Source organism: Nicotiana sylvestris, chromosome 2, assembly GCF_000393655.2.
Source record: "Nicotiana sylvestris chromosome 2, ASM39365v2, whole genome shotgun sequence".
Lineage (NCBI taxonomy): Eukaryota > Viridiplantae > Streptophyta > Magnoliopsida > Solanales > Solanaceae > Nicotiana > Nicotiana sylvestris.
In genome coordinates, this window is record NC_091058.1 from 94260158 (window position 1) to 94271817 (window position 11660).

The following is an 11660-nucleotide window of genomic DNA, read 5'->3' on the forward strand; positions in this document are numbered from 1 at the left end:
ACCAGACCGAAAGTAACATCCCAATGGCCAAGGCCATCAAAGAAAATAGTTCGACTTCATTTGAACCACGACGGGATACTACTTTGGCACCAACTCGAAAGTAACATCCCAATGGCTAAGGACATCATCAAAAAGAAGAGTTCGACTTCATTCAAACCACAACGGGATACTACTTCGGCACCAGCTCGAAAGTAATATCCCTACGACCAAAGCCGTTGCTAACGAAAAGAGTTCAACCAAACTCACAACCCAACGGGTTTAACATTTCAACAAAGATTCGGAGTAACTTGACTGCGGCAAAAGTCATCGTCAAACAAACCAGAGAAAAGGAACAACAACTCAGAGGTACACGACCAAAACAATTTTCATTACAGCAAATATATTACAAATATTTATTTTTACAAAGGGCTTAGAGATGCCCTCGCAAAAATGGCAAAGCAAAAATAAATACAACCAAAAACTACGCCACATCATTCTCTGTGGCATACACCTCCTCGTACCAAGAATCGGAGGAAAGTTTGTCCGCATCACCAGAACTAATATCATCCCCGCCAGGCGTGATGGGGTCATACCCACATGCCTTACGAGCTGCACGGGCCTTCACACGCACATCCTGAAGCTCCATCTCGGACGCCCTTCTATCAGCATAAAGAGCCTTGTACACATCAAGCCGGGCCTCAGCGTGAACCCACAGTCATACAAATGGTGAGGCATGGCTGGATCAGCCGAAGCATAGGATGTAGAAGGATGCAATTGACGATGCACGTCCTCCATTTTCAAAGAAGCCACCTGCTCATTTAATGCGGAAAACTCCGCCTCCAAACCTTAAATACGCCCCTCAAGTCTTGCTACCTTAAGCGTAGACGCCTCCGACTCCTTGGCCCGCTCCAACTTGCAAACACAGAGGGCGAGGGCATCTTCTAAAGTCGCTGCCTCCGATACGGCAGTTGTCCTATCCCTTTCGGAATGGTCCAGACTATCAGCAGTTGCGCTCAATTCACTCTTAAGGTTAACGACCTCCGCTGCCTTCGTGTTCAGTTCGGCGGTTAAACTGGCCACCTTTTCCTGGAGGTCGGCATTTTCGGCCACCACTCCCTTATTTAGCTCAAGCTCATCTTCCCTGACTTTAAGGGCTGCCTCAAGCTCACTACAACGGGCGATGGCCTTCATAATGTCCTCGTCTTGCTCTTTCAATTCCTCGACCTTACTCACCAACTGATCCTCCCTCTGCTTAAGCCCATCGTGGAACAGCTGAAATTCGCGATCCTGAGTAAAAATGTCGGCCATCACACGATGCTTGGTGCGATATTCTTGATACTTAGAGGATATCTTCCCATAGATGGTCATCCTTCTCCTTTCCCGACGCTCACGCTCTATCTCCATGATAAGGGTCTAATATGAAAAACCAAGTTAAAATAAAGAGATGGGCCAAGAATAGTAAAACAGATCCAACGACGAAAAGAAAAGAAAGGAGCTCACCCGAAGAGCCATGCCGGAAACGCTCCGTGACAACTCTGCATCACTCATCGATCTAAGTGCCTCGCTCTCAGGAGCAGCACATAAAGGGGCAAAAACAGACGCCACATGATCACAGTTCGACAACAAGTCGTAGTCTCTAGGAACGATTATGTGTCGATCAGAACCCTCCATTCTAAGCTCTACATGAGTATGACGCTACAAAAATTCATGTACATCCCCCTGGGTCGATATCCGAGTCGGAGCCGTCACCCTCGGCGTGTAAGCCCCCTCCGATAGTAGATGATGCGCTACCCTCAGTGGAGCGCACAGACCCCCTCCTTGGTAAACCCCTTCTATTTGGGCAAACATCCCCGCCAAGATGACATCGGCCATAAACGCAGGCACCAGTGCCGTCTCCGATGCACTCGTCCCACTCTTACCAGTATCAACGGCCACGCCTTTCCCGAGCTCCACCCTCTTCTTTTTTTTCAACGAAGATTCGTCCCTATTAGAGGACTCATCCACGAGGTGATGGACCGGTAAAGAAGAAATCTCTTCCCTCACAACCATATCCCGGGAGGAGTCTCTTACCTGTACCAGCTAAGTATGACCCTCTCGGACGGACTCATCCAAAGTGAATTGCATTCCTGCGGAGGCGACAGCCTGGAGAAATGCAGGGACAGGGGCCCTCCGCCTAGAAGCTCCTCGACCTGTCATCACAAAGATCCGTATCAATAGACAATAGCAAACAGCCAAAGAGTGGTACAAAGAAAGATACTTACCGGATGAGACCTTCGGCCCAAAGCATTTCAAAAAAGCGGGCTAGTCCCGAGTCTCCATTGCATGAAGCAGCAAACGGGCTACCCAATCCTTTATACTGACGATGGGGCGGGGTGGACTCCCCATAGCTGCAAAAGAGAGCCACAAATAAACACTAAGTTGGGCATAAAAGGGGGGGAAGAAAAGAGTAAATAAGTTACGACACCTACGATTCTCATTCCACCACTCTGGGAATCTAGTGGGGTCCGACGCAATGTGTTCAGTTCTGACAAAGAATAATTATGCCAAAATCTGTGACTCGCCCAATCGTCAGTTCCAACCACTAGCCCTTTGGTTCCACGGTGCCTCATATGCACCATAGTGCCCCTATGAAAGTTAGGAGAAAACAAGTGCAGGAGGTGGTGAACGGTAACTTCGCACTCCGCCAATTCTGCGTATTTTGTCAACACCATAAGTATTTTGTATGTGTACGGAGAAAGCCGCGCCAGGCAAACCTGATAAAATTGACAGAATTCTTCTGCTAACGGGAGAAGGGGGAAGGAATGACCAATCACAAAGGGGTATTCATAAAAAGCACAATACCCCGATCTACGAACCTCCACGAAGTCCCTTCCCGTTGGAACCATCTCGATATGAGCGGGAACGTTGTATTTAGTGTGGAGGGCATCGATATGGGCCTGCTCAATTTTAGATACTACCGAAGCGGGAATAGGGGTAGGTTCTTTAAGAAAGTCACTTCGAGACATAGGGTGTCTCGGCAGTAACTCTTCCACGGTGGGAAAATTATCCCCTTCCTCCACCGTCATGTCCTCTCCACCGAAAGGAAGCGTCATGGATAGCGGGGTGGCGTCAAAAATTCCCTCACGTGATCGATGTGTTCTGGGCATATCTATGGCGGAAGATGTGTTGATAAAACCGAAAAATCTAAGAACGGCAAATGGAAGAGAGAAAGCAAAGAAATCGCTAGAGCAAAAGCTGAAGGTATGAGAAGGAATAACCAAAGAAGAAATGGCCAAGAGTTTTCGAAGAAACAAACCCTCCACCTATTTATAGGATTGGGTAGCGCCAGAATCGAAGCGGAAGGCTGCAAAATGGCACCAAAATCGAAGCGACAAACCATCAGCCTTTGTCTCAAAAATGCGCATAATGATGATGCACGTGGAAGTGACGTCATTTCCCAATGAGACACACCACACAGGATATCGTGGAGCACGCTAACCTTCCATTGTTGGCCAAACCATTACGACTTGTACGCCAAATTTCTCCGCAGGTGTGGGCGATGTCCGCTTATCGAGGACGCACCAAGCTGCAACCTCGACAAGCAGAGGGACTAACTGTATAGGTCCAAATTTGGACGACCACGACCACTGACGAATACGGCAGGGGACGAGGCCCTTACGACGCAGCATCTTTTGGTCATTGTAGAGGGCGATGACTGACAACCGTTAGCAAATGCACGACATTTATAGTAGTGTAGGCGCAACAGGAGACAATAGGAATATGCTTTTCGAATATTCTTTATGTTATTCTTTTTAGGGTTCAAGAGGGAAGTGTCCCTTATAAATAGAGGGAGAAGACTTTGTAAAAGGGGATCGAAAAAGTGAATACAAAAAAGACAACTTCTGCTTGTTACAGTTCAGGAATCCACACATCATTTCTCACCTTGGTCAATAGCATCCATTGCAATATTGCTCTACATTCGAAGTTACAATATTTACGCTTAATCGTTTGGTTTCGACATATTAAGAAGCATTATTCACCTTGTTTAACCCTTGCATCTTTCAATTTAGATTTTATTATGCTTGGCTGAAATTTATTTCTTCATCTTCATTAATTGGTTTAATAAAAAAAGGTTTCGTTATCTTCTGGTCAAACAGTAATTAAGTGGGAAAGAACTGTTTAGTATATAGTTTGAAGAAGAGTGTTAAGCCAATCCTACCTAACTAAAAGTAAAATGCAGGGGTTATTTTCTTTCTTGATTTCTTTCCTTTTTTTTTTTTTTTTTTTTGTTTGTGAGGCTAGAGAAGGAGAAGTAAAATCAATTTCAATTGAATTATTTAACAGTAATTATTAATTTAATCAGTACTAACAATCACGATCGAATTATTTATGTTTTTTGAATGAATAATATCGTATCTTTCACATGTAAATACAAGGTAATAGTGGCATCTGATCCATGTGGAAGTTTGACAAATCACATCAATTATGGTCAATATGATCACTCAAAAGCATTTTGAATCCACTAATGCAACTAAACAATTAAGTTGAAGATACCCCCGCCACGGCCCACATGACCCATGATAAAACAATTTTAAGGAAATTTCACATGCATTTCCTCACCGTTTGTCTCGTTATATGAGTTAGGTGAGATGTCCAAATTTGTTTAATTATTTTATTTGGCATTAATGAAGGTATTCTTTACCACTTGAAAGGCACACCATCTACTCTTTTTTCCTTTTTTTACTCGATATTTAATACCCACGTTAAAACCCAATTAAATCCTCAAAGACACACCATTTACTTTTTTATTTTGTTTTCTGCCCGATCAATACGCACATTAAAACTCAATTAAATTAATATTTGTGCTGGAAAATTTCACATTAAAAGGTAAAGGGCTTCCTAACAATTGTGACTTCATACCCTAGACTCGAACCCAAAACCTTTAGTTAAGATGAAGGAATATTGGCAATCCAATGAGGGTGATATTCCTGGAAAAATTAAATCTAAGGGTGACATGCAACTGAAATGATATACCAAAAGAAATCCTCGCAAGTATTTATAGCCCATAAGATATTGCATTGGCCCACTTTTTATAGCATTATTTTTTTAGCCTCTTAGTAAAAACTTTAACTAGGGTATATATGAATATTAATATGTACTGTAATTTGTACAATCCGCCTAAATTTTGAAAAGAAGTAAAATAGGTAGCTTTATTAGTTATTACTAGCTCAAATCAATTCGTCAAGAGAGTTTAGTAGAAGGAAAGGACAATCATATAGGCTTATTTCAGTGTATGGCTATGAATTAGGAACAAAATAAACAAATAAATAAGTGATTTTAAATTGAGCAGGTTGAGTTGATGACCTACTAAACCCTTTTAAACTAAGCAGTTTTTTGATATATTTTCCCATGCCTGTACATTGAGCTGATTCTATCTGAAACAAAAGAAAATCATGTTAGAATATGGAGAAAGCTATTAAAGTTGGTCCCATCCCTATACCCTAATGACCATTTTGATCATTTTCTCTTAGAAGATGATTACAATCACACTGTTAGACTTAAACTCCACCCCCACCCTCACCCCAACCCCACCCTCACCCCACCCCACCCAAAAAAAAAATCCCTTCTTCCTTCTTTCCTCCACTCAAATTTTAATTGAGCCACCTGTTTGGTTTTTTCTCGGAGAGGGAAAGTACTCCAGCCTGCAATAAGGATGTCATATGAGTCGGAGATTTCAACAACAACAATATAACCAGTGTGACCTTACCTTTACTCCAGTTACATATATTAGGGTAATTAAGGACATGTACGAGAAAGCGAAGAATCGAGTGAGGACTACAGGAGGAGACTCGAATCATTTCCCAGTGGAGATGGGCTGCATTAGGGATCGGCTCTTAGTCCATTTTTGTTTGCCTTAGCATTAGAGTGCTGACGTAACACATACAAGGGGGGGTGCCATGGTGTATACTATTCGCAGATGCTATAGTACTGATTGATGAGATTCGCGATGGAGTTAACGCTAGGTTGGAAGTTTGGAGACAGGCGCTGGAGTCTACGGGTTTCGAGTTGAGTAGGTCGAAAACTCATGAGTACTTGGAGTGCAAGTACAGTGATAGCATGCGTGAAGAAGGAGTGGAAGTAGGGGTGTTCTTCGGTCGGTATGGTACAGCATTAGACATTTCGGTACGGTATTTTCGGTATTCGATTTCTTAAAATGATATACAAATACCATACCTAATTAAATTCGGTATGGTTCGGTTTTTTTCCTTTCGGTTTCGCTTTATTCGGTTCGGTAACTTCGGTTTATTTGGTTTGAATACTAACTAGCGCATAGAGTCATAGACAATAATATTCTTAATTAAAGTACTCGAAAATACAAAGCTAAAGACGTTTGTTGACAAAAGTTTTGTCCAAAACCAGCAAATACCAACCCAGAGAGAGAAAACAGTACATAAAAGAATAAATTTGATCACTTAGAGTTAATTGATGAACTTAGAAAATATTGTGTAATATAATATATATTTCGGTACAGTATCGATATTTTGGTATTTTATTTTAAAATACCAAATACCATTTTTTTAAAACTTAAACCAAATACCAAAATTTTCGATTTCGGTATGATAATTCGTATTTACCAAATTATGCACAACCCTAAGTGAAAGTAAAGATTGGTACTCAAGTCGTCCCAAAAAGAGATAGTTTCAAGTATCTTGGGTCTATCATTCAAGGCAACAGAGAGATTGATGAGGATGTTACGCACCGTATTAGAGCGGGGTGGATGAGATGGAGGCTCGCCTCGGGGGTTTTGTGAGATAAGAATGTGCCACCTGGACTTAAGAGCAAGTTCTACAGAGTGGTTATTAGACCGGCTATGTTGTATGAGGCTGAGTGTTAGCCCATCAAGAAGTCCCATGTCTAGAAGATGAAAGTAGTTGAAATGAGGATGTTGAGATGGATGTGTGGTCATACCAGGAATGACAAGATCAGGAATGAAGCTATTAGGGACTAGGTCTGTGGAGGACAAGTTGCGGAAGTCGAGGCTGGGATGGTTTGGATATGTGAAGAGGAGATACGTAGATGCTCCGGTCAGGAGGCGTGAGAGGTTGTCCATTGCGGGTCTGAGGAAGGGAAGGGGTAGGCTTAAGAAGTATTGGGAGAGGTAGTTATGCAGGGCATGTCATTGCTCCAGCTCACCAAGGATATGACCCACGATAGAAAGGCGTGGAGGTCGAGGATTAAGGTTGTAGGTTGACAGATAATAGTGTGTTCCTCCTAGACTTACCGGTAGTACTAGGACTATTTTTGTATTATCTTATTCATGGTTCTTTATTATTACATGTTGTGTCTTTTGCGCCCGTTACTTTAATATATTATTTTTACTATTGTTTGCTACTTGTTGTTTTATCTCCATTGTTTCTTGAGCCGAGAATCTATCGGAAACATCTTCTCTATCTTTATAAGATAGGGGTAAGGTCTGCGTACACCCTAACCTCCCCAGACCCTATTTATGAGAATACACTGAGTTTGTTATTGTTGTTGACCTTACCTCTACCCGTATGTGATAGAGAAGTTGTTTATGATAGAAACTCGTCTCGTGAGAGCCAGAGAGATTTCATTATAACAATTTAACACAACAGTAGATTAATCACAAACCAACCTATAGCTTACCATCTGCACAATGGAAGGAGGATCTAAAACTCAAATCGCCTATAGAACAAAATGATTTGAGTTTAAACAGCAAGAAGTTTGTCGGAGATAACACTAAAGCTCTTTTACGTCTTGGTAGTGAGCCATCCATTTAAGCGTTGGTACTTTGATTGGCATTGGCCTCTGTACTCTCCACGTCTACAGGCACACCAACTTCAGCAGGCCGAATAATTCGGTCATACAAGGAGTATCCCGGCTGCAAACATAATAAGTACAACTAAATTGTCTGCTAGTAATTTGACTTCCAATGACCATTATATTAAGATCAGGAATGAACTTAAGATGTTGCGAAAGGATTATGTTAATAAAGAGCAAAAATACCAGCAAATCAATGTATTGAGAATAAAATAATACCTTAAGACAAACGACAACCACGCCAGGAGCCTTGAAACACTGAATTATGCCTATTTGGATCAAATTGTTCATTTGTAGGGTCACACTTTTCAACACCAAGTTCTTTGAACACCTGAAAAATTAACCCATGGCCACAATAAGCCAAAAGAAGCAACTTTGAAAAATAGCAAAAAGCAATAATAACATTGAGCAGCTATATATCCCCTGGACCTCAATAACTAGTATAAAAAAAAATACCATTAAAGTTTGAAATAGGACAAAAGGTATCCCCAGGTACAATGACGGAGCCAGAATTTTCATTATAAGGTATCAAAATATAAAAAAGTAAATACATCGTAAAATGAAGGGGAGTCAATGTATAATAAATATACATAAAATAAATAAAAAATTATCTAGCAATACAGTGTAAATTTTCGATGAAAGAGTGTCGGTTGACTTTAATGTGGCTTCGCCACTGCAGAGGTAGTGGAATCTACTGACTACTATCATTTCCCAGAGGTAGGCATATTCCTAGTTAACTTCAACATGTATTTGTAATTAATGGAGAAACTAGCAAGCCTTCTACTGGGATTCTGTCAACGCCATTCCTCCCAATCTTCCAATTTACCCTATAAAAGGAGCAAATAGTGTTATGTCGAGGAAGAGGCAAACCCGAAAATAAAGAAAATAAAGAACACCAAATTTTAACGTGGAAAACCCTTCAAATCGAAGGTAAAAATCACGGGATCACAAAGATCCAAAAAGTTCCACTATAACAATAAGAGGGTTAAAAAGTTCTCCAAATTAGCTACACAACAAGTGCCAAATACGGAGCAACAAGAGCAACAACTAATCAATTGAAGAAAGAGTATAATCCACAAAAACGAAGCTGCTGTTCGAGGCTCGAAATAAGATACTACGAGCCTCCAAATTTGATCTCCACCGTTCAAATCCAAGACCAAGATGTTACGAAAAATTAATCAAAATTTCAGCCCGATCCAACGGTTAACGAATCAGAAAACGTGATTTGAAGTTGGCTGGTCGGAATAAAAATCTGCAGCAAAACAAATATTTTTCTTCTCTCTTCTCTCTTGACGAAAGCTCTCTCAAAAACCACTCTTATGTGCTTAAGTCTTTCAAAGACTTGTATCAATGAGCATAGAATAATTCTCCAAGGTTGTCCTATTTATAGATCATGAGTGGTGCTTTCTCTTAAAGCCAAAACCCACTCAAAATAGGAATAAACCGAATCCAATTCCAAATAGGAATGAAAACCAAAAGAGAATAGGATTAGGCCAGTGGACCTTTGGCTGGACAACATGGGCATGTGCCCAACAAATAGCAAGTCTTCTACTGGGGAGTTTTTGAAATTAATATCTACTAATACTATTTTAATTTTATATTACTCCATCTTTACCATTTTATATGATACAATTACTAAAGCGAGAGTCAAACAATACCTTCTTCGAATATTTTTTAAAATATTTTATTTTAGTTACAGAATCAAATATGTAAATTTAATCTTAAGAATCAAGAATCTTTGTCCCTAACATATAGGGGATTTTTCTCTAAGTGGGTCGCTTTGCACTCCCAACTTTGCCCTCATGAGTCATGCTCCAAACCTGTCTATTCTTTTTGAGATGGAGGCAGAATTTCAAAGTAGATATGTTGATCATATTAGAGCCGACCTAAGAAAAATCGCCACTAAAAGCTTAGCCTCTGTGTTGCCGCAAAAATATTTTTTCTGCAATAAATAAAATCGAATTTCTTCATAGTGGGAACAATATCTCGACTACTTTTTCACTTTTCACATTTCAAAAAACTACTTCAAACACCCTCCACCAAACTTGACTTTGATCACATACTTTATCCTAATACTAATAGATATATAGGCTAACTAATTAAATACAAAACGAGGTTCATAGTGCATGTTATTTGAAGATGAGCAACGGAATCAATAAAAAGGTTGGAGCTACTAAGAAGCACTCAAGAGTATGGTTTTCGTGATGATAACCAGAAGTTAAACTGACAAAACATATATAGGCTTTGCAAGATTAACGTACAGCCATAAGAAGAATTCAGGTAAGCAAACACAAAAATCTAGTCTTAATTGATTATGATACGATAAATGAAGATGTACACATTGAACTAAAATATATGTATTCATTGAATTGGAGTTAAGAGTGTACCTCAGCCGGCTATTTATCAGTCCTTTCAATAGCTTCCGAAAGCGTATTCAGAAGTGGTACGGCTCCGGCTCTGTTCTTAGGAGTCATTTGGTAGGATGCATTAGATAAATTAATGCATGCATTAGCTTTATGTATTAATAATACATTATTTGGTAGACATTTTAAACATATGCATTAGTTATACATCTTATTTGGTATTATCCTATGCATAACTAATGCATAGAAAACAATGGTATTAGCAATGCAATGGATTTTAATGCATGTCTTAGCTTAGTTAAAGACAAAATTGTCCTTCAAAATTTATGCTTTATTAAAATATGCTAGTTAGTATATTAATGCAAGTTCAAAATAATCCAAATAGTGAGAAATAAAATTATATCCCTAGTAAATAAATAAATAAATACTTAGCATATTTCCTTTTTATAAATAAATATTTAATTTTATTTTACAATATAGGTAGACAAATAAAATAATTTTTTTAAAACTTTTTCATATAAAAACATTTCTCAACATATGTTTCTTTTAAAAAGTTAGAGCGTGGACTAGTTTTGAGGGCATTTTTGTAAACAAATAATTTTTTTAGAAATTGTGCAATACTTTAATACATCAAACCAAACAATGAATAAGAAATATGTCAGCATAACTAATACCAGCATTACTAATACACCATATTCAGCATTATTCTTATGCACCCTACCAAACGACCCTTTAGTATTAACATGCACAGTGAAAGCAAACATACAATCTAAGTATCAAATATATGTAAACTAGACAATGCTATAATTATTAGATTAGAAGCCCTAACCTCTTGAAATCGTGGCACAAATCCTCCACACAACAAGAATTCATCGCTGCAGTCTTCTGCTATGATCCTAGTAAGACCTTGGACAAATTTTCCTTGAGAGGGCAAGAACAATACAACTCTAAAAGATGAGTTATTGGGTGAACATTGTCTTCCTTAAGTAGACATGTTTTTAGCCAAAAATAGGGCTCCAAAAACATATAGGATTCTACTAGTCCAGGTTTTTACTAGGTATAGCAGGGACCACAGAAATAATAAGAGGCTATTAATTATAATATTAATTCGAAATTTGCATGAATTAATTCTTATTATAATTAATTGCAGTTTATTCCACTAAAAAATGCAATTGAATTTCTCAATATGAATTTCGAAAATTCACTAACACTTATTTTAACTCCCCATGTTAAGATCCCAAATACTTAATTAAATTAAATCACTAAAAATTTAATTTAATCAACTAATTAGATCTTTTATAATTCCGCTTAAACTATTTCATGTGATGGATACAAAATTCACCGGCCGGATTTTCACATGAAAACTTATAAGCTTACATAAAGGGGTATCATCAAACTCAAAACCGAATCATGGATTCTATCAACTAATAGTCAGTTCACAAATGCTATTTGTTATTGTCCAATCTATTAGGCATACACTAACTCTGAATAGAGTTT

General features: G+C 39.0%; 1 long non-coding RNA gene across 1 annotated transcript; it reads right to left on the bottom strand.

Annotated features, from left to right (window-relative positions):
* Positions 1 to 5318: 5318 nt before the first annotated feature.
* On the bottom strand, positions 5319 to 8167 carry LOC104215344 (uncharacterized). Its single transcript, XR_708158.2, has 3 exons — positions 8020 to 8167; positions 7627 to 7861; positions 5319 to 5393 (listed from the first exon to the last, which is right to left on the bottom strand). It is a non-coding gene; the product is annotated as an uncharacterized lncRNA (long non-coding RNA).
* Positions 8168 to 11660: the final 3493 nt, after the last annotated feature.